Raw genomic sequence first — 24,806 nt, 5'->3', positions numbered from 1 at the left:
GTATAAAAAGCCTTAATATCTCTCTCCATCAAACAGTGTATCAATGCTTGACGGCTGATTGAGAAAGTTTCTGAACGTTCATCTCGGAATTGCCCCTACAGTATGGTTAAAAAGAATGCATCCACTATAGCATCCGATTTAACTGATTGGTTAACCATCAGCATAGACAACTACATACCCTCCAAGATATTCCAACAGAAATCGAATAGCCAGCCATGGTACTCTCCTGAATATGCTGCCGCCATTGTACACTGAAACTACTACAAGGTGGTTGGAAAAATGGTTACATCATTCTACCACTCCAAAAGATCTCCCACTCCTGACGCAATCCTCTACCAGTATAAAAACCATATACATCCTAGAATGAAATACTGTTGCTACATCTGGGCAGGAGCAGCTTGGAACACCCTATCCTGCCTTGAAAAATTTCAAAACCGGCTTTGAAACCTAGTAGGTGATGCTCTTTTCGCTTCCCTGCAACCTCCTTCCCATATAAGAGACGTTATTTTCATGGCAAGTGCTCGTCTGAGTTTCAATCTATAGTACCCTATTTCCAAACTTTCGCAAAAAACACCTGTCTAGCTGCAGCCACTGTCAACAATTTCCCCCACTCTGTATCTGTGCCTAAATCTAAAAGCAAATTCCATGAACAAAGCGTCTTTCCTAGAACTGCCCATCTGTGGAACTCTGTTCCGCTGGTCTGCTTTCTAACTGACTACAATATTGTTGTCTTCAAGTCCACTGTAATTAAGTTCTTGTTGAGTCGTCTCCTCAAATAATCAAATTATACCCAACTTTCACCACTAAAAATTACTATGTTGCTGTCCCGGTGTCACTGTTCACTCATCAACTTTTATCCTTGAATGGCCCTGATAAGTGGTGACTTCCGTGTAAAAACATAAAAAATAAATATAAAATATTTTTAAAAATAAAGATAAAATAAAGAAGAAAAACATTTTGGAAAGGCTTTTGATTGGTATTGTCATGACAAATGATGAAGAAGAAGAAGAAGAAGAACAACAACAACAACAACAAGAATAAGAAGAGAAGCACGGTTACTGTTGGGCGAAGAAGCGAGATGAAAACGGAAGTATAACTCTGACAGTTAAGAAGAGTTCTTACTTTTTTTTCTCTGCTTTCACTACGACTTCGGGTCAGAATAGATCTGGGAGTATTGGCAACTAAGGAGTAACACTATGCTCCCCAAAACTCCCAAATGAGAACATTATCACCATATGCAATAATGGGTAATAAATAATAAAAACCACTTCTTTATAGTTATATAAAAATAATTTTTCTAATTGTGCTGTATGACCCACACATTTACATTTATTATTCATTGTTATTACTGGGGCTATGACAAGAGAATATTCTTTTCATTGTTTTGACTCTCGAGTATATATCCGACACAGTTAGACACAGTTAATCAACTGAAAACTACATCACTCTGTCTAAAATATATAAGATATTAACTGATATATAGCCGAGAGTCAAAATAATGAAAAGTGTGCTTTCATTGATTTAAAATGAAGTTTTTTTTCCAAATTAATAAAAAAAAAAAATTTTCAAGTATAATTTTGATAATTAAATTTAATTATTGCAGTATCGTTTGGTTATTACATCATTATTTGAACGAAATTGTAAGAAAACTATTGGCTATTATTGTTTAATACTAAAACAAGACATTTTTTTAGACATTCGGTTTGATGCTCTACCATCTGGCCAATTTCACTGGGATATATACATATATATGTATGTAAGTGTGTGTGTGTGTGTGCGTGTGGACACGAATTGGTGTGCACATACATAATGCTGTAAGTGAATAAAAAGAGAATGAACAAGAGAATTGTGTTACATTGACTTACCATTTACTTTTCTTTTTTTTTGTCTATCTATCAATCTATTTACTTTATGTACAATGTACGAACGTTGACTTAATTGGCCATCTATTAATCTCTGTAAATCTCTTTTGCAATAACAACAGTGTTTGCAGGGAGACTTTAGTGTAGCATAATGATTAGATAAATATGATTTGATGCTACTCATGCACGTTGACCCTGTCAGACCATATCTTGTCTTGACCTTTTAAACCATCAGCATCAGGACTGTCTTCTTTTTTGCACACATCTCTTATGTTGTAAAAAAGTACAAAAATAACTCAACAAACGTCACACTCAAGAAGAAACTAGTTTATTGATTTATATTGCTAAGTAAGCCAAAATCAAAACCAATCACTGACGAGTCATAGCGAACACAAATGATTGCCTAGTCAAAGAAAAAGAAAGAGAGCAAGAGAGTTAGCTATGTTAAGCGCATTGCTTAATTATATTATCATCTCAGTAGACTATTTTATACATCTGATTATGTAATCACTCCTGATAAAATTTTGCTTTGCTACCAAACATTTTCTCTCTCTGTCATTCATATTTGATCTCTTAATACAAAGTAAATATTAAGTTCATTAAGACTGGTTTAACGTGTCCTGTGTTCACTTCCACCAGTTTATTGTTAAACTTTTTCCCAAGCACTTGCATTTTTTTTTCACTAACAAGCCACTACTTATTTAAGCTAAAGAGAATAGAAAGTGGACCTTGAGTTTAATTTCCACAGCTTTGTAACACTCACTTTCCTCTATTTTGTCCTTTAGCTCTCATCTTCCACAACAATGTTTCTGACAAAGAGGGAAGAATTGCTGTTTCCTGAGTCGGTTTTTAATTAAAGTGAGTGATATATGAAGAGTTTCAATCCTCTCATAGTATTCATCATCATTCGTTAATCTATGCAACTCATTAACCTTCATGCTCAGGTATTTTTTTACTTTGATAAATGGCAACTCGTTAGTAAAAAAAAAGTCACTCAAGGATAAAGGTTAATAAGATTGATAGTTTGTCAATTCAATGACGAAAAATATTACAAGAGGATTGAAAATGATGAGGGAATGAACAAAATTCAATTACTTATGAAGACATGCTATGACGAGTATTTGTTGACATTGATATTGTAACAGAATGGATATGCGCTATGCCAATACCGAGCCGTGTATGAAAAAAAGACTATAAAAAAAGCATGTGTGCAGACTAGTGATCACGTTCAAAAGCATGTTTGAGAGCATGTTAGAGATCACGTTAAAGACGTGGGTGACTTTTGAGAGGACAGAGACATCAGAGAAGACGACTAATTTTGGAATCACGTTTTCTTTGTAAAGAACCTGGAATTAAATGCCATGGTTACAACATGAAAAAAGTGTGTTTAAGTTATTCTTTGTCTTGGTCTCCTTTGCGACATAGACTGCATACAACATATAGGTCCCGTGTGTACTACATTACAACAGAAAAGATTATTTTAAGAAACTTCTAATGTAATTAGATTCAAATTTATTCAAAATGCCAAAATAATGTTTTCAATTGCAAAATTTTATATGCAGAAGCGGGGAAAAAATTAAAATCATTGCAAATTTTTGTATTCTTGTACTTTTTTTCTGTACAGCACAATCACATTGACACACTAGTTCACACCAGATCACCGAAGTTAAGCAACGTGGAGCCTGGCCAATACAAGATCGATGACCATTTGGGAAGGCTTGGCGCTGTAAGTACCTTCTGTGAAAGTTGGGCATGGAGCCAGCACCCTCACTCCGAAAAAAAGAACTCCTTGCTACAAAAGCATCTACAAAGTTGTGGATGACCTATGCCCCTTCAAGGGCTATGGATGGACTTTTTCAGCTCTACAAATCCGATGCAACCAATCTTTTGTCCTAGTCATGCTATACGACCGTTTGGAATTCCATTGGACTAATAGTTATCAATAATGTCGATTATTGGACTTCAATTTGATGATTTACATAAAAACTGAACAATGACTATAAACAAATTTCAAGGCGCATGTAGCAGTATTTAGCTGTGAGTGTATAAAAATAAGGTAAAAATCGGGAATTTTCCATGTAAGGTTTAAATGAAGCCGAGAATGGAAAATTGTATTTAAAAGTTAAATGTTTAGAATTAGGAAAATCTAGCAAGATATTATGTCATGGGAGAAAGTACATGGCATAAAAATTAGAGAGTTTCTGCCTTTAGGAATTTGATGTTGAAGTGACTAAATGTGGGCTTTAAATTCTCCTCCATCCTATGTGGGTTGGTAGAGGAAGTTACAATTCATCTTAATGCACTTACTGCAAATTACTGTAAAAAATAAATCATATCACAGAGCAATTAATGGAGTTATTTGTTGTTCTTTTTAATAGCTTTTATTACTTCAGCCACGAAGTATAGTAGGATCATATGACTACGACTGCCACATTATTAATATGATCACCTTTTCTTTTACCACAAAAAGTAAAATTAAAATCAGCAAGTGGAAAATTTCATTGAAAGTTAAACTAGGACTATGTTGAGGTATATGACATCATGGAAGGAAGTATATGGCAGAAAACTAAGAGAATTCTTCCCTTTTGGTAATTTTATGTCGAATTAGTAAGATGTGGGTTTTTAGTCCTCCTCCATCCAATGTGGTTTTAGGAGGAGATGATGCGATTTATTTTGATGTACTTGCTACAAATTACTGTAATAAATAAATCACATCTAAGAGTAATTAATGAAGTTATTTGTTGTTATTGTTTATTGCTTCAATTACTTCAGTCACTAAAAGCAAATAGAAGAAGAATAGCTTAACGTCTTCATGACTACCACATGGAATTCAGAAAACTATTCGTTTTACTCCCAACTTGATACGTATAAAAAAATACCGCATTCAGAAGATAAAGCTAAGGCATAACAATGTAATGTATGTAAAAGTAAGATTAAAAGCGGACATTTACATGTAAGGTTAAAATCAAGTAAAAAGTGGAAAATTCTTTTGAAGTTTAAAGTTTAGAATTAAAACTATGTGGCAGGATAACACGTCATGGTAGAAAAGCAAGAGAGTTCCTGCCTCTAAGAATTTGATGCTAAAATGATCAGACATGGATTTCCCTACATGGGTTTAAAGAGGAAGTTGTGTAACGTAACCGTTACTTTTTAACTGTGTTGTTACATTTCAAACCTCTCGGACCCACACGCTGTCTGGTACCACCGCAAAGGTAACAAACAAATATAGCAGGAAATAAATAAAAATTCGACTCAGCATTTGTTTAAGTGCAAATGAAATGCATTCATTCATGATTCTTCCAAAACAACGCATTTCATTCTTTACAAAGTCTTTTTGCACATACATGCGCTTTTCAAAAGTCTCTGTCCTCGCCACCTCATGCTGGAACTAGCCAGCACTTTCTCACACTCAACTTGCTTTTATCTCTTGACCATGTGCTGCACTTGTTTCTCTTTCTTTTCTTGTGACACAAGCTCGCGCACACTTCCTACCTAACTAATATTCCTGGTACCAAATGCAAGAGAAATCCAGACAATTGCACTTAAGAGAACAGCTAGGATACTAAAAAGAGCTCTCGGTTTGTTTCAACAGAAAGGAGAGGAATGTTGGCAGCTAGTTTGGCTGCCCCATATCCAGCATTACAATCTTCAAAGAAAGAAAATTAAAAAAGAAAAAGCTAATTTGCATACATGCTTTAACGGCTGCTGCTGCTAATATTTTCTCACATGCGCCCATACGTGTTCCGGTACAGTTGTAGTTTATCTTAGTATAATTGCTAACATGTAACTTCTAATTGCTTTAGAAAAAGACGGGTTTAGGATTACACTATATCTCACAATATTCAATCGCCCTATCTTTCCTAATCTGAGTAAAACATGAACAAACTTTTGAATTGACTTGATCGCAGAATGATGTTTTCCATTATAAAAATCCAAACAATTTATATATTTATACATATTTCTTACAAAAAATAAATAATTAGTTTCAGGTTCTGTTAGTCTGTTCATAAAGAGTATCTGACATACTCCAAGAAATCACTTCAATAAATTTAACATTTGTGACAAAAATAAACCTGATTCTGTCTCATGCTAAGCATTACACCTTAAGTTTCTGCCAATCAAATAATATACAGCAGCAGGCAGATCATGGTGGCTAAGTAGTGAACTGACAAGCTGCATATGCCAAGCTCGAATCTAATTCGTTCCAGAGAAACACTTTCGTTTAGGGATGTTGACAACCTTCTCGTGGTACCTGATGTATTTCCAGAAAGAATTTTAACTAGAAAGATATCGTGGAAACGAATACCAACAATAATCATCTGATTCATATGAAATGAGCGAAGGATGCTTGAGAAAAAGAAGAATAATCAAACAGAACCAGCTGTCGAATATTATATAAACCGACATATTTTAGAGGGTAACTCTTCAGGCCTCAGCCTACTACTATCAGTAATATTCCTTCCATCACTGCTAGCCCACTGTTGCTGCCAAACCTGACATAGTTATATGGAGTAAGTCAGAGAAAGTTGCAACCTTGCTTGAAGTGAGTGTCCCTAATGATGGAGGTCTGAACAGAGCTGAAAGGGAGAAACAGACCAAATATCAAGGTCTCATGTATGATATGAAAAGAAACAGGAATCTTAGGGAGATATCAATCATACAAGTCATTATAGGTGGCACATGGCTTATGAAGAAGAACCTGAAGTCCTACTTAACTAATAGTCCTGGTGAACCAAGTGCAAAAGTGATCCAGACAATTACACTTAAGGAAACAACAAGAATACTAAAATCGGCTGGTTTCAATAAAAAGCAGAGTAATGTTGGTAGCTGGTTTAGCTGCCCTATACTCAACGCTACAATCTTCAACGAAAGAAAATTAAAAAAAAATCAATTCTTATATCTCATGAATGTAGGCAAAATCTTAATATCACTTGCTACAAAGCTGTCTTTTTTAGGACAAAATCTCACTCACTTTTCAGGACAAGTTTAGTTATAAATTACTATATGCGATAGTTTGTCGTTTTCAGAACAATTTTATTTCTCAAACTATTACGGGCCATAATCTACAATAATAACCAATGATCCAGGTTATCTGAGACCAAGCCATCATTCCAGCTATGCTAAACAGGACAATAAAACAATTATCTGTATCATTTCGTTTCTTTTGCAAAGAATAAAATTTGTCAATTATACTTAAACTTTTTGGCTCTGTAATTCTTGTTTTAGTTGTGTTGATTCACTTTTATCTTTTTCTTTGTTTGTGAGGCTGACATACTTATCTTCTTCATAACAACAGTAATCTCACTGTAGAGAACGCATATCATATATTGGACAAGGGTTATGAGCACTCAGCTTCGACATTATATATATATACACTTATCTTACTTACTATTACATGGAATAAACTGTCCTTTTCAGAAAATGTTTTTTTCACAAACTAATATTTCTGATATACATTTCATGCTTATCTTACTCTTCCATTATAAAATAGAAAAAGTCAGGTAATTCACTTTACACATGTTTCATTAAAAATACCAGGCGACAGCAATAGGCGGGTATGAGATTTCTCTCTCTCTCTCTCTCTCTCTCTCTCTCTCTCTCTCTCTCTCTCTCTCTATATATATATATATATATATATATATATATATATATATATATATATATATATATATAAGAGAAAGAAAATTAAAACTGTAAGTTGAACTTTACAATCAAAATTTATTGTTCGACTGAATACTCCAAAAAAATTTATTGTTCGACTGAATACTCCCAAAAACAATTTACAAAATCCTTATTCCACAGAGTTTCAAAGAATGCTATTCTTGCTATTCTTCTCATCAGAGGACATACAGAAATCAGCAAATTATATTTGTAGCAATGTTAGAATTTGCTAGTTATGGCATTAAGTGAAACCACAATTTATTGTAGTCATAAATTGCCAAGAAAAACAGGTGAAAAATGTTGGATATGTAAAAAAATATATATATAAAAACAAATCGCGCATAATATTTCAGCTGGCATGTAAATTCTCTTAAGCTCTATTCTCTATTGCGTATTGAGCTTTTTTATTCGGTTGGCATTAAATTATCTATATATAAACATTGGTATTTATATTAGATTGAAGTTTACCATTACGTATATCAGGTAAACACTACATCCTTTTGATTTCATTACTATATATATATATATATATATATATATATATATATATATATATATATATATATATATGCATATATATATATATATATATGTGTGTGTGTGTGTGTGTGTGTGTGTGTGAACATATATATATATATATATATATATATATATATATATATATATATAATATACACGGCATAATGGCGTTGACACATCGGTTCTCGTCAGGCCACCAAAGTTACATTGACCGAAATGTTGTGAAAATAACACTTAAGATGAGAACAGTAGTTTGAAAAATCCTAATAATTTGTATATTTTAATTGCAAAATAAAGTCTCATTATATAAAAAAAAAAACGTGAATTCAAAGGAATGTGTGTAAGGTGAACGGAAAACACGGAAAAGGGGAATTAAATAGCAGAATTTGGTTTCATACGTTTTTACATTTAATTATGTTGCAAAGATCTATATCATTTTTTTAATATTCATTACTCTTTTTATATGGAAACAACTCCAGACAAGGCATGACGCCACCTGAGGTAAGGAGCCAAAAATTTGAAAAGTATTACTTCAAGGTCAAAAACTAGCCAATGATAAGTGTTAGATGGATAAATTTCGACTGAGAAAACAACAATTATTCCCACTTTGCCAGAAACATCTGTGAATGTGAGGACTAGATGACAAAATAAGGGAAACGAGAGTCATGAGACTGCTGAAAGTAAACCCAAGGTTAATTTCTTACCCTCTTTTCAAATATAGTTTAATGAAAATGCACAATTTGTGTGATTGGAGATGGGGTGGGGTACTTTTTTTCCAAATACACACAGATGAGTTGAAGTGGATGCTACAAGACAGTAAAAACCAAATTGTGATGTAAGAGCGAAACCAATCGAGGAGAGAGAAGTAAATGCAACAAAAACTGTTTTGTTTTTTTCATTTCACTTAAATTAGATCTTTCTAGGGCTAACGTTTAATTTCTTTATGAGAAATATAGATAATCGAACATTCAATTAAAGTTCTCGTATGAAGAAGTAAAGAATAATAATTTCCCTTTGTCCAATTTACCACTTGACTATGTTATATTATGTGGTTTTGATTTTTTTGCGGTTAAAATCGTCACATCTCACAATTGTGCATACACACGCTGTCGTTCAAACCCGCAACTCTGAAAATCACACTCCTTCTTTTGAAACAGGCTTTTTATCCAAGCCAGCACCATCTTATTTGCATATGAGTAACAAGATTTTACATTACTTCACAAGACCAGCCAGTAGATAATCAGGTGTTGTCGCCATTGCTTTCCTTTTTTGCTCGTAAATAGACTTTATACGCTACACAAACTCATCCAGAAATTTAAGGTAAGTCTTTATTTTGCACTCTTATTACTTACTACGAATGACGACAATGTATTTTATCAGAATAGCTTTTTTTTAATTGTTGTCTTTTCTTAATCTTGCCAGATTCCATGGCAAGAATACATTTGACCTGGTGGAGTATCCAGCTAAATGCTGTTACTAGTGATAGTATTATTAGAAGGTACACTATTCCCTGCATGAGCCAGTGTGAAGCAATGCTGAGCGGATTTTATTTGGGGTTCGAATACTATGCTACTGTGAATTTACTTGTAGGGTGAAGTATCCTCATGTTAGGTTATCCTAACCCTAACCCTCCTGTACAGAGAGATCGAAGACACTTGAAGATGTTTAGTAGGCATTCAACTTCTCTCCTCTGTGATGCATGCTAGGGTATAATCACGTTGTCACAACAGTTCTCAATTAGATCACCGAATTAAGGCAACATTAAGCCTGGTCCGTACCAAGTCGGTGACTATTTGGAAATACCTTAAGAGGACGTCAACACCTCCCTGCAAAAACTGCAAAAACTTAATGTCGTCATCTCCCCTGACGGTGATACACATGCAACTGGAGGCTGCTTGTGAATTTCATACATTTATGAAACTTCCTCCTTTGGAGGAAGCTGGTTGAACTCACCAAGGGCGCTTCGGTAGAGGTCGGTAATGTATACATAAGGTTATTCTGTGCAATGTTCCAGGGAGCTGAGAACCATAAAAGTGTAAAGTATACACGTTTGGTACACCGTATACTTATCCAGCCCTGAAGATGCCTTTAGAAAGTCGTTCAGTATGACCTGTTAAACCACAAATGTGATTATGCAGCAACAGAATTGACTCCTGGACGGAGTTTAGTTCTCAAGAATGTGGTGAAGCTCTCTAGAGTATGCACATAGGTTGATGGATATGTAAACAAAAGCAAACACCCAAACTGAACAACATGTTGAAAAACAATTGGAAGAGAAATGGTTGATTGACATTAGTTTGTAGTAAACCTGGTAAGACTAGATTAAGCGAAATAGATTGCTCCTGTGTAAAACCTCTGCCTTTCTTTCTCTTCTCATTTTGCTTCATTCTTTCTTTCTTTCCGCTTCCTAAAGCAACTCACATATAAGGGAAATAGTGCAATACATATAACGGTTGCCTATAATTACATCCACATTATATACTTGGGTAAGGTGTAGCACCTGTTAGCTTCTCTCTGATATTCTGGAGAGTTACTCTACAGAGGACAGAAAGTAGATGAAGTTCATTAGCCGTAGTGAAGGAAAGGGGGAGGGAGATCAGTTGAAAAAAAAAAGAAACGGATAGAGGGAGCCCGTTGACCCTGTATGGCAATTTTGCAGTGATGATGCCACAAACAAAGCACCCGTTTCCAATTGATCATGAGCCAACACAGAAGTAGTAAAGCTTAGAAAACTGTCATGAGAATTCTTATGTCAGTGTGCAATTGGTATAACCAGAAATAGCGAAAAAAAAAATCACAAGAATCAGAAGCATATAAGGAAACCATAAAACACCAAAAGAATATTAATTGCTGGATAAAAAAATAATAAAATTTTGGATCCTCTCGAGTGAAACAAAAAGAACTCGTTGAGTGTCTCCAGCCGAAATGGCAGCATGAAAACTACAGGATGCTAGCAAGTTAAAAAAAAAAAAAAAAAAAATGCAATTACGTATCCACCCAAGGCACATATCCATAAATAAACTTTTGAACTCACACAGTAATGGACATAAAATATCCAACACAATAAAATGGAAGGCTGTGAAGGAATACTTTTCTTGTTTATTTCCGTTTAAGTGCGTACTGTCGTAGGCAATAAAAAGTTAATTAGTATTGCTAATAATGACCCAAAACTAACCACCGTTACTGCCACATGATGATGATGATGATGATGGAGGAGGAGGAGGAGGAGGAGGAGGAGGAGGAGTAGTGTAACCACGTCTGTGGAGATGCTGCTTAGAGCACCCTGCCTTGATAGAGTACAAAACTGACTTCAAAATCTTTTCCTCCTTACTGTCTCTTTCTCACAAAAGAAACATTGCTACTCTTTCTCTACTCTATCTTTATTTTCATGACAGGTGTTTGGCTGAACTTCAATCTATGCCCCCTCCCTGTAAAATATTAACGGCAAAAAACTCGTCTCCTTACAATCTTTGTCAATAATTCCCCCCTCTCTCTCTCTCTCTCTCTCTCTCTCTCTCTATCTATCTATCTATCTATCTATCTATCTATTTATCTCGATCGTTTTCTCTCTTTCTCTGTCTCTCTGCCTAAAGCTAAACGAAACTTCAACGAGCAAAGTTTATTTCCTAGAACTACTCGTTGGTGGAACACAATACCACAGGATTGCTTCACAACTGACGACAACGTTGTCATTTTCAAATCGAATGTCAACAAATTCTTGTTTAGCTGCCCTCTTAAATAATTAAATTCTGTCAATCTTCCACCATTATTATTATTATTAATCAGCAGTGTTGTTTCACTGTTCATCTGACACTCAGTAACTCTTATTCTTTGGACCCTGATAATTGGTAACATTTTAGTAAAGAATCGAAAAAACAAAAAAACAAAAAACAAAAAACAAAATCACATACAATAAGGTTGAAAGATAATGCAATTTTAAAAATACACCATGAAATTCATTATCCATTGTTATTTGGTGTATGATGCGAGTAAAATGCTATACATATGTGTAAAAAGAATTGAAAAAGTATAAGTGTTACTGTTTAGGGACTAACCCATGCACAAGATATGAACTCTTCTAAACTGTATAAATAAACCGAGAGGTACCGACTCTTGGTGTGGCCTGTATATTTTTGTAGTACGCCATCTTGGCGGTATGTGCTACGACTGTTACTCTCTGTATATTTTGTTTTGTTTCAATACAAATTACATTTTCTAACCCATATCCGTGTCCGTGTTTTCCTAAGTGACACTTCCGGGCCACAACACTTAAATACATGTAAAATATAATACAAAGTTAACTGAGCTCCAATCCCTGGTAGCTCCTCCCATAAAACAATCACAACAAGAACTCGCCTAGCCATAATTACTGCAAAGAACTTTCCTCTTTCTTTTTCCCTCTCACTCTCTTTCTCTGCACCAAAATCAAAACAGAACTTTTATAAACAAAGCTTCTTTCCTAGCACATCCTATTTATTGAAAGAAAATAAAATAAGCTGCTTCCCAGCCGACTATAACATGATTGTCTTCAAGTCTAATGTAAACAAATACTTGTTGAGTCGTACTCTTTAATAATCGATTCCATCTTATGTGCATTCCACCTATTGTTTCCAATCCTCTTGTAGTGGTGATTATCGTTCAAGGAACAACCTCATTCCCAAGTGGCCTTTCCTTGGGTACTTATGCAGAATAGTGACAGCATATTCCAGACGGATAACATAAACGGCCAGCAAGTACTGAACAAAAACTTCATGTTTTTATTATTTTATTTTAACAAGAACGATGCCCACTGTACTTTCACCTAACAATTTATTAAATAGAAGATATTGCAAAAAAAAAAAAAAAAAAAAAAAAATCAATAAACAGAACATACTGTAAAAAAAAACAACAAAATAAATAAATAAACAGAAAATATAGTTTGCCAATCGTCGGCTGCTGTCATTTCATTGGCTAAGCATTTCGGTGCTTTCCAGCAGTTTATGTAACCTCTGCAGATTATGCTAACGATAAAATGATACTTAAATCATTCGTTGACATCTATGCTGATGACACGACCATCTACAGCAACACATCAAAGGCTGTAAATGACAAAGTTCTCTCTGATTCTCTCTCCTCTGATCTCGAGCGCGTGGTTCAGTGGGGGAAGATGTGGCTGGTTACCTTTAATGCATCTAAAACCAAACTCCTATCCTTACATCATCAACGCTCTGATCTCCATCTGGCATCAACTGTGATGGATGGCTCTCGTCTGGGTGAGACCCTGTGTTTTGACAAGCTTCTGGGTTTGACCTTTACTCCTGATCTGAAATGGAACACGTACATCAAGTCTGTTGCCAAGGTCGCTGGAAAGATGGTGGGATCCTTCTACCGCTCCAGAAGATATCTCACTACTGATGCAATTCTCTATCTGTATAAAAGCCAAGTACGTGCAAGGATGGAATACTGTTGCCAGATCTGGGCAGGAGCTGCTAAAAACAGCCTATCCTGCCTTGACAGAGTACAAAATAGACTTCGTGGCTTAGTGGGGGATGCCCTTTTCTCTACCCTGCAACCTCTCTCCCACAGAAGAGACGTTGCGAGCCTATCCTTGTTTTATCATTATTTCCATGGCAGGTGCTCGTCTGAACTCCAATCTCTGGTCCTCCCTCGCCAATCTTTCACGAAAAACACCTGTCTAGCTGAATCCACTGCGAAAAATTTCCCCCACTCTATATCTGTGCCTAAATCAAAACGCGGATTCCATGAACAAAGCTTCTTTCTTAGAACTGCACGCCTGTGGAATCTGTTCCGTCTGCCTGCTTCCCACCGGACTACAACTTGGATGTCTTCAAGTCCAACGTTAACAAATTCCTAATGAACCGCCCCCTTAAGTAAACACTTCATCAAATCTCCATACTAACGTAATGTACTTGCAATAACCCTTATCCCTGAGTGGCTTCCGGGCCTTGATAAGTGGTGATCACTGTGTAAAAAAAAATAGTCCGTATTCTGCAAAAGTATTGAAAATTGTAGAAGATGAGAATTTTCAGTCGTCACAATCTTTACGCACCAACCATCATTGGTGAATTTGATCCTCTGAATCTTTTTTCTTTTATGTTTGATATTCAATAAAATTCTGTAAAGTCAATCTGCTCCCACTGCTTCCTTTGAACTTTACTGAACACACCAATTAGCTTGGATGATATTTCTGTAGTTTTTATCTACAAACTTTCAGCGTTGTATATCAGAAAGAAAAATAGCCTACCAAACCAAAGTTATATCCTACATCACGATTGCGAAACCTGGGGTTAATCAGCCAATCAAAACTGTTCTTTTTGTGGAAGCATGGTTGTAATCTATCTCTTGGGATCAAAAGAGAGACAATGGCCGATTTTTATTTGAGTGAAGTGCATATGAAAAATATTTTAGAGGCAGTGGACTTGAGAAAGCAGATAATGACCAAAACGCTGAGACGATAAAACGTGATTCAGCATAACGTTTATTTAATACTAGCAGGGAGACCAAACGTTGGCCGAGATTGCATGAGGATCAACGAATGTTTGTTTACTTTCAATACTTTTATTATCATCGAAATCGGTGAAATTGCCCATTTTTTTCAGTCAAATCCATTGATTGCCTGCTCTTGTTGGGAACCCACCATGGTATGCTAGGGGGAAACTTCACATGCTTCCCCACAGTGACTTACTTAGTCCACAATACATCGTAATCTACATTGCACTGTAAAAGCATACTGTTTATTTTACGAAATCATTTTTATATAATAGTTTAAATTCGTGAGAATTAGAATAATTAGGTATAAATGACGTCACATTGACGATTTAGAAAGTGGTGGTGACAATCTATGATGCCTTCTGTGTAAGCTGGGATCAACAAGACGCGCTTTTTTTTAGACAGGTTAACAGGATGTATAATAAGTAAGGCTAGGACAACAGCATATTCTTTTCATTGTTTTAACTCTCAAGTGTGTATTCATTGATATCTTATATGTTTTTATATAGTGACGTGGTTCTTTTTTGATTAACTGTGTGTAACTGTGTCGGATAAATACTCGAGAGTCAAAACAATGAAAAGAATATGCTGTTGTCATAGCCCTAATAATAAGTCTTGCACTTTTTAAATAAATGTATTCTTGTTTCTTACCCCCCTTGACTTTTCAGCTTACTTTACGGTCAATTTGCAAAAGATTGAATAAATCATTGCTATTCTTTAAAATTTGTTGGATTAATTAATTGCAGAATAATTTTAATAATCACGAGTAGGTTTGATTGCAACTATTAAATTGTCCCCAGTCTAGCAGAATAGCAACCCACAAGAAGAAAATGCATGATTTTATTAACTTGAATTGAATTAAGGGGAATGGATTGTATAACCTCCCCGCCTTGGCAATTAAATAAAGTTTTTATACAAAATTCCGTACAGGTTTACACGTTTGAAATAAATAGTTATCCAATCCAAATGTCGAATAATGTAAACATTCTGTGAACTTGAAAACTATGTCAGCTCTTATGGATTTTTATAGCAGCTTTGAACTCTTATACATTTTGTACAGGTATACATTTATTAATTCAATTAATTAATATAATTATAATCTGACACTTATAGATAAGCTAATCTAATTTTTTTTTTCGAGAATTCTGATCGGTTGATTTTTTTTTTTTTTTTTCAATTTTCCGCCATGATTTCGTTCTCGGAATGAAAATGTGATGTTTAACATCTTTTTGGTTTATGACCTCCTATAACTTAATTTAACGAAGAGAACTAAACTTAATAAAGACGAAAAATAAAAACCCCACCTTTTTTTATTTTCTTATTCGGTTTTCTTCTTTCTTCTTTTAACTTCGTTTCTCATTAAAAAATTTTTTTTTTATTTTATGAAAATTTTTTTAAAAAGTATATTTTATGATAAAACTAGGTGCACCTACCCAACGTTGCCCAGAAATAAAAGAAAAAAATGTCTGAGTTGTTTATGAAAGAGGCGGAAATTAATTTTTGGTGACTTCACTTTTTGAATCAAATTATCTTCTGAATATAGGAATTTTTAGAATGTTCATTTTACTACTTGACTCTAATCAATTAATAATAAAGAACAATGTGTAATTAATGCAGAAGTGAGAAATGTACACACACACACACACACACACACACACACACACACACACACACATGCACGCGCGCACACACACATACACACGCATACACAAACCTGCTTCAAGTTGCATAATTTGATGTATTGATTTTTAAAGAACTCAAGGGAAAGAACTCTGTATAATTTCACACAATACTTCCCTGTAATTTCTTATTTACTTTTACTTTTTTTCACCCCAAACAAGGCACATTGCCACTGATATGTAAGAGACTACTATAAAATTAGGGGCCATATTTATAGAGGTATTTTAGGTGGGGCGTTGTCAAGCGAGATGTTTATTCACATTACACTTAAATTTATGCATGTTGATACAGTCAGGGAAACAGGGATCAGGGAGAGAATTTCTGATTTCTTACCAGCAGCAACCATTGATATTCTCTGGGATTGAGTAGCAATAAGCTTCTCTAAGGTCCCAGTGCTCTTCATACCCTTCCAATGAAAATCTGGTTGGTGCTTTCCTTCCTTAGTCTTTGCACTCTTTGTCCTGACCCTTCATTATTATTTTGTGTGATAATAGTTGAGCCTTGTGTGTTTTGGAGGTAGGGTGTATGATTTTACAAAATTTCTGGCCGTTTCACTTCTCTTGGACTTATGAATTTTTTCTTTCATTCGGTTTATTTCTATTTCAACTTTCATGTGAGCAGATAGAGTTTGTAGTTTACGTCAGTAGGTTTATGCACTCAAGGATTTTCCTTAAGATTTTTATCATTGCCATCCGTTGTTGGTTGGTTGGTTGGTTAATTGGTTGTTTTTGTTTTATGGCATATCAACCCTTTTCAGGTTATTTAATACCGAATCCAGTTATTTTGAAGAAAAATATTTTAATAGAATATATATATATATATATATATATTTTTCAAGTCGGTTTCTATTTAAATCATAGTTGGGACCCTAATAGGTACTACCACTCCGGGTCAGAGTGGACCTGGGAGCAATGGCAATTAAAGGGTGGCTCTACATTCCCCAAAGCCTGCAAGCATCGGATATACTTTAAAGTCATTCCCCAAAGCCTGCAACCATTGGATATAGTTTAAGGTCATATCCAGGACTGCCATCTGTTGCATGGTCCTAATTATCCCTTGGTATTCAAATTTCTAGTACTCCTACAATCATTGGTATTATATTGACTTTCTTTATTCTGCATATTCCTTTCAGTTTTTTGATGAGTTCAATCTGTTTACTTCGTTTTTCTGTTTCCTTGATCTTCACTCTGTGAGCTGCAGGCACGGTGAAATCTATGATTTGGCAGGTCTTTTTCCTTCTTGTTAACTGTTATAATATCTGGTCCCCTTGTTTGGATGAGTTTGTCTGTTTGTACCTTCATGTCTCGGGATTTTATGATTTACATTTTCGAGTTCCGTCTCTAGTTTGTGTCTGTACTATTTGTCTCAATGCTCAAAATTCAGTGGCTTGCATAGTTCCCAGTGTATTGCCTTTCCCACACATTCGTGTCTGTTTTTGTATTTTTGAGGGGTCTATTTTGCTTCATTCATTTATTATCTGATTTACTGTTCCAACTCTTTGTCGAAATTTACTGTCGGGTTTTATTTGTCTCAGTTTTGATATAGTTTATTCTGATCACATTGTTCTGTGCAGATGTCAGTAGTGATTCAGTTTATTTGTTCAGTTAGTCTCTTTGTAGCTATCTTCAAGTGTTTTCATATGTATTTTTATTCAGTTTTATGAATCTTCCATGTAACCACATAAAGTTGAAGTATTTATTTCTCTCCCACCATAAGAAATGTGACACTAGAGTTGGAAAGTGGGATTGAAAAGTGAGCACCCCAGAGGAGGAGTAGTCTGACCCTTCAAAAGATACCCGGGAAACACTGTCGGCGTTCCCCGGTAGAGGCGCCTCAAGCGATGAGCTATAAACTAATCCTTTCTCAAAGAGAGAAGGCAAAGCCTACGATAGTAGACCTCCTAGAACTGTACAGGAGCTCTTTTACATGACAATCAACAGGAAACAAGTCATTACAGGAATGATCTAAATTCCATTGATTTTGGGGTCGAGAGCCATAAAAAGTTCCCAGAAAGTTGATTTCTCACTGGCGACGACCATTGATCATTTCTGAGATGGAAATTAATTTTGGTGATTTCAATAAGCCTGACAAAAGTTCCAGTATTATCTGCACTCTTACAGTTTAGATCTGGTTAGTGCTCTTCCTGTTCGGATTTTCCATCCTTCTTGACTCTTCATGAACATTTGTGTGATATCAGTCGAGTCTGATGCCATCACTGCATGGGTATGTACATGTGCTTTTTCCCTGGAGTCTGAGTGACTACAAGTCTCCCCAGATTTCCAGAACACTCCACCTCTTTTGATAACTTTGTATTATCACAACAGTCATTTACCATTGATTTTTTGCTGGCAATGACCATTGGTTTTTGCTGGGATTTGACTGGCAATAACCCTTCTCGAGTACTTTGTATTCGCCACACTCTTCCAGTGGAGGTCTGGTTAGTGCTCTATCTTCCCAGTCTTTTCTTTAATCCTTGATTCCTCACAGACATTGTGTAGTATCAGTCGAGACTGGTGCCATCACTGTGTTTATGAGCACATGTTTTATTAGTAGGTCTCCATCAATCTGGGTCGACCATAGGTGATGCATCCTTTGGATGCTAATCTAGGCAGTGTTGGACAGACTGTTGCCCATGTGGCATGTGCTCTCCTCTCCATGTTACTGATAAATCCACAGTTTAGCACCAATGCCATCGCAAGGACTAGCAGAATGAAGTTGTAGGTAATGTTGAACTGTTTTAAGGCTCTGGATATTTTGCCCAGATTTATTTCTGAAGCCTTTTATATGGGTGTTTATTATTATTACTCACTAAGAGTTTTCACATAGGCCATCATCAGAGATATCCCTTTGAGAACAACCTCTTCACCTCTTTTGATAACCGTTGCAAATTAATTTGCATTATTGCAACAACCATTTACCATTGATTTTTTTGTTGGTAGCAATAATTGGGATTTAGGTGACAATAAGCCTCCCCAAGGTCCCAGCCCTCTTTGCACATATCCAATAAAGGTCTGGTTAGTGCTTCCTCTTTGTTTATATCATTCAATCATTAAAAGTTTTTACATAAAGATAAAAAAGGAATCCATTATTTTGAATTACATATCATCAAAGATTTCTCTTTGAGAACAACCTGTGGGGTTCCCTGGAGTCTGACTGGCAACAAGTCTCCCCAGATTTCCCGTACTCTCCACCTCTTTTATAAGATTTGTAAATTAATTTGTGTTTTCATAACAGCTGTTTACCATTGATTTCTAGCTGGTAGCCATCATTAGGCGTTGCTGGAATTTTGTTGGCAATAAGCCTCCTCAAGGCTCCAGTACTCTTTTCAGTTCTCATCCAGTGGAAGTCTGGTTAGTGCTTTCTCACCTTGATATTTCCATCTTCCTTGACCCTCCTCGATTATTTTGTGTGGTATTAGTTGATGCCGTCAATTTTTTTTGGAGGGATTGGGTGGGTTAGCTTACAATGTACTTATTATCATTATCATTATCATTATTATTATTATTATTATTATTATTATTATTATCATCATTATTATAAATTTCGGTACTTGTGCAGAATTTGAACCAGATATAACTCACCGTTCACTCAGCTTTGCTCGGAACATGACGTCATGCACTCGGGTTTCATTGTAATCTGCCGTAAGATGCTGATCAATGCATGGAAAAGGAGCAAATGATTTTGAGGGAAAATATTGGGAAAAAATTGGACGTAAAAAAAAAAAAATATATCAATGAGACCAGTCTAGAGCTTCTCGACAGCTTATGTGGAAACAGAAATTTCGTAATAAGTCTTTTGGCTCCATCTTAAACCATATATTGGAAAGCTACCCCCTTGGGTTGGCGAAGTTTCTTCCACATCCGCTGCCTTTTCTCACATCACTTTAACATCGTCTAATGCGACCGTAGAAAAGTTTACCTGATCCATAGGGAATATCCCCGACTGTCTTAATTTAATTAAAAAAAAAAAAAAACGTTGCTCAGCCCACCCTATAGAAAAAAAAAATATTCAGGAAAAGAAAAAACTAACAACAAAAAAGTTTACTTTACATTAGTTACAAAAAAAAAAAAAAAATGCAAAATAAATATTACATTAAAAACACATAAAAAAAGTGCTTTATTTTTAAACCTTTATTAAAAAATAGGTACTCTTGCATAATTTGACCCGGATCCTCGTGATTTTCCGTCAAGCCCGGATCAGGCGAGATCGGCAATCATCGGTGACAGCCGAGCAGCGTAACAGACGCAGGCTAAGGAAAAAAAGCAAAAAAGCAAAAAAAAAAAAAAAAAAAACTGAAAATTTTCAAATAATAACAAGAAACTTACCTTAAAAAACAAATATGTTTATTTAATTTATTGCAGTATTTTTTTTTTTTATAATTATCGACAAGAAGTTTTTTTATTTTGTTTTTTTTTTAAATTTATCTGCAAAAAAAGGTTGATTACCGGTATAACTGTTAGGTGTAAGTATAATTTTTTGTTTCATTTTATTTATTTATTTATTTTTTGCATAATATTTATCAGCAACAAGTTTTTTTTTTTTTTTAATTTATCTACACAAAAAAAAAGATTGTTACCCGTATAATTGTTAGGTGTAAGTACAATTTTTTGTTTAATTATTAGTATCATTTTATTTTATTTTTTTTTATCAAAAATATTGATTTAAAAAAAAAAAATTTTTTTTTTTTAAAACGGTTGTTATTTGCTGGCGGAAGAACTTTCTGGAGAGGAGGATATTTTCTTAGAAATCTTTTGCTTCGTTCGACTGTTGATTGGCCATCAACAGCAAAAAGAGAGGTGATGGGGCAGAGGAAATGGGAGGAAGCTCCCCGACCGGGTAGCTTTCGGAAATATGATTTATGATGGAGACAAAAGGATCGTTTCCAAATTTTTGTCTCCACATAAATTCTAGTAAATATGTATTCAAAAACTCTCGGCTGGTCCCACATTCTTGCTTGTTATGCTGTTTCGCTTCCTTCCACATCCTCTCGACGTGCTCTGTTGCCTTCGTTGTAGGGTCTACAAAGTGAATACTATGATTCACAGTGAGGTGTTGGAACCCTTCTCCCCCAACTTTGTTATAGGCCTTCCAACAGTTGGAAACGACTGTTGTACCCGGCAGAATATATCTTTTTATTATTGGAAGGAGGGTTTCGGCTTTTCAATTTGAAACGGTGACAAAAAAAACCCTCCTTGTCGGTGATATCATAGCCACCGAAGACCCAGAGCGGTTCGAGGATTCTTCCAATGTTATGTTTCCTCCGGTTGAATAAGGATTCGTCTATTTCTACAGTGTGCCCTGGGCCTCCTATCTGCCGGGGATTCCTCAGGAAATACTTCTGACAAATTTCCCTTCAGAAAGTTCTTCCAATCCATGTACGTGTGTTCGGATATAACACCGCATTCTCTCTTAATATTTTTTAGTGTCGCCATTTCGAAGGCCCATAAATAGATGATTTTCACTATAGTTGCAATATCCAAATTGGAACGTGCAAAAAACGATCCTGTGCGCAATGACACCCACTGTTTACACTGACCACTGGTACACCGCCAGAAGAAGCCATCCTTTACGCAATTTTTTTTTTTTTTTTTAGTAAACATGATTACATTTGTTGCATCTCATTCTTTGGGAAAGCAATTTCTTTTCCTGATAAAAGGAAATTATCTGCATCGGCGTTTCGATTTGTTTTTCAATCAGATTTTTAAATCAGATTTATTTCCATGGTTGTCATTTTTTCAATCAGATTTTTAAATCAGATTTATTTCCATGGTTGTCATTTTTTCAATCAGATTTTTAAATCAGATTTATTTCCATGGTTGTCATTTTTTCAATCAGATTTTTAAATCAGATTTATTTCCATGGTTGTCATTTTTTCCAATTCGATTGTCGTCTGCTTACAGTTACAAACTAAAGTCGGATTAATGTTCCAACATTTGAACAACGCTCAGCGGACGCTGATGATTGCCGGTCTCACCCGATCCTGGCTTGACAGGAAATCATGAGGATCCGGGTCAAATTATGCAAGAGTATCAAAAATATGAAAAACTCATATAAAAAACGGTTTTCTTATTAATTTTGTTCAATTTTGTTTGTCAAAAAAAAAAAAAAAAAAGAAAATACAACTTGTTTATTTTATTTTTTATTTTTTATTTTTCATTAAAAAACATTGTTACAAGAATAAAATAAAACTTGTTACGTCGTTGTTTCTTTTTTATTTTCGTTATATTTTTATTTATTTTTTCCTGATGATTTTATTATTTTTAAATGTCGGTCGGTCTGTCTGTCTGTCCATAACACTTTTGTGCTTGGCCTTTTTGGTTAAGATAAAAGGTCTGTTGTTAATAGATGCCGTTCTTAGCTTTTTAAGCTTTTCTTGGCCTCCTTTGGGACAGAGGAAGACACTGGGTGAGCAGACAGGTCTGCATTCAACGTCCGTGTGAGGAAGGTTTGGGAATGCCAGACTTGAAGTGTCATTGAGACGCCGAGAGGCTGGCCTTCCTGAGCCACTACCGTCAAGAGGAGCAACTGTAGCACCCCGCGATTACTGCCGCCTTTCCTGGCCTCATTCTCGACCCCTCTATCGAGAATCATGGCAGGCAGCGGGGAGATTCAGCCTTCCTTAAAGAGTGCCGAGCCACGCTAAAACAACTACCAAGGTCCAGCGACCTTGTGACTGCTGCCCGTAGGAACTCCACAGGCATCTAGTGAGGAGGGCCGCCGCCGACCCGCTATGTGCACGTTTGGGTTGGCAGCAGAGTGAGATCCACTCCGTGTGGAGTTGGGCACCAGGTTCGAGTCATCTGAATAATTCGGAGTTCTCTCTGACCTGCCGATTGGCTCGAAATGCACTTCCACTTAACAACATACAATGCAGTTCTGGTTTTTTGGAGTCGCCTGCTTGTCCCAGTTGTGGAACAACAGCCATAGAGACGACTGATCACGCTTTCTTCGATTGCCGTGAACTCCACCAGTACTGATCTGGTCATGTGTCAGCGAGGTGACGGCTCACATCGATCCCGAGCATTCTCGCCCGATTACTGTATCCAATGTCGTTGAAAACGTGAGGCCGCTGTGGGACAGGGAAAGACAAATGGTCTACATTACGATCCTGGCCGTGGCAAGAATGGTGATTCGGACGTCGTGTCTGCAAGGTGGCCGTCGGGTTGTTGTCTTTTTCTGATCAGGATCTGATTGCTTCCTTTAAACACCAACTACGGGTGAAGATCAGATGTGATAGAAGAAGGCTGCATCACGCGGCATTTGACAGAAGATGCATACATGTAGCAAGTCTGTGTGTACGAAGAGGAACCAAATTTGAATACATGTTCCCCGCCTAGGTGTGGAATGCGCAGTTCCGTCAAGTGTAATTTTATCCTTTGCCTCTTAGCTAGCTGAGTGAGTGCTCAGCACCCCGATTAGGAAGCCTCCAAGATCCCCACCCCCACCTTACTGCAATGTTTTCTATTCACCCCTCTCTCTAAATTTCACCCATCTTGGAGAGAAAGAAATCAATCACTAGCCCTCCCCTCCAAATTCTCTTTTCTTCATTTCGTCCCATCTAGAGAGCATCCCCACTTAGAGACTGGCCTGCAGGAGCTCAGGTTCCTTTACAAACCAAAGTGAAACGGGCAGTCTATCAACTAGACGGAGTTGGGAGAGCCCTACTAATCACTATTGAAATTTTTTTTCCCCCCCACCCTTGACACAATTTTTTTTTTTTTACATGTAGGTCACCACTTATCAAGGCCCGAAGGCCACTCAGGGATAAGGGTTATTGCGTGTACAGTAATCAATGAGATAGTATTGTAGTAATCATTAGTATTGGGGGTTTTGATAGAGTGTCTTACTTAAGGGGCCGGTTTGTCAGGAGTTTGTTTATGTTGGACTTGAAGACGTCCAAGTTGTAGTCAGGTGGGAAACAGGCAAGTGGCGTACAGTTCTAAGAAAGAAGCTTTGCTCATGGAATCTACGTTTGGATTTAGGCACAGATTTCTCGTGAAAGATTGGCGAAGGGGAACCAGAGATTGGAGTTCAGACGAGCACCTGCCATGGTAGTAGCGATAAAACAAAGACAGGCTCGCAACGTCTCTCCTGTGGGAGAGAAGTTGCAGGGAAGAGAAAAGGGCATCACCCACTAGACCACGAAGCCTATTTTGTACTCTGTCAAGGCAGGATAGGCTGTTTTTAGCAGCTCCTGCCCAGATGTGGCAGCAGTACTCCATCCTTGGACATACTTGGCTTTTATACAGATAGAGAATTGCATCAGAGATGAGATATCTTCTGGAGCGGTAGAAGGATCCTACCATTTTTCCAGCGATCTTGGCTACTGACTTGATGTACGTAAAACCATTTCAGGTCAGGGGTAAAGGTCAAGCCCAGAAGCTTGTCAAAACATGGAGCCTCCCCAAGACGAGAGCCATCCATTTCAATTGATGCTAGATGGGGATCAGAGCGTTGATGATGTAAAGATAGAAGCTTGGTTTTAGATGCATTAAAAGTGACCAACCACCTCTTCCCCCACTGTACCACGCGCTCAAGATCAGAGGAGAGAGAATTAGAGAGAACTTTTTCATTTTGATGTGTTACCATAGATGG

The sequence above is a fragment of the Euprymna scolopes genome, chromosome 13 (assembly GCF_053919585.1).
Source record: "Euprymna scolopes isolate OS-2025 chromosome 13, ASM5391958v1, whole genome shotgun sequence".
Lineage (NCBI taxonomy): Eukaryota > Metazoa > Mollusca > Cephalopoda > Sepiida > Sepiolidae > Euprymna > Euprymna scolopes.
The sequence above is the reverse complement of the archived record's forward strand: the minus strand, read 5'-3'. Positions refer to the sequence as shown.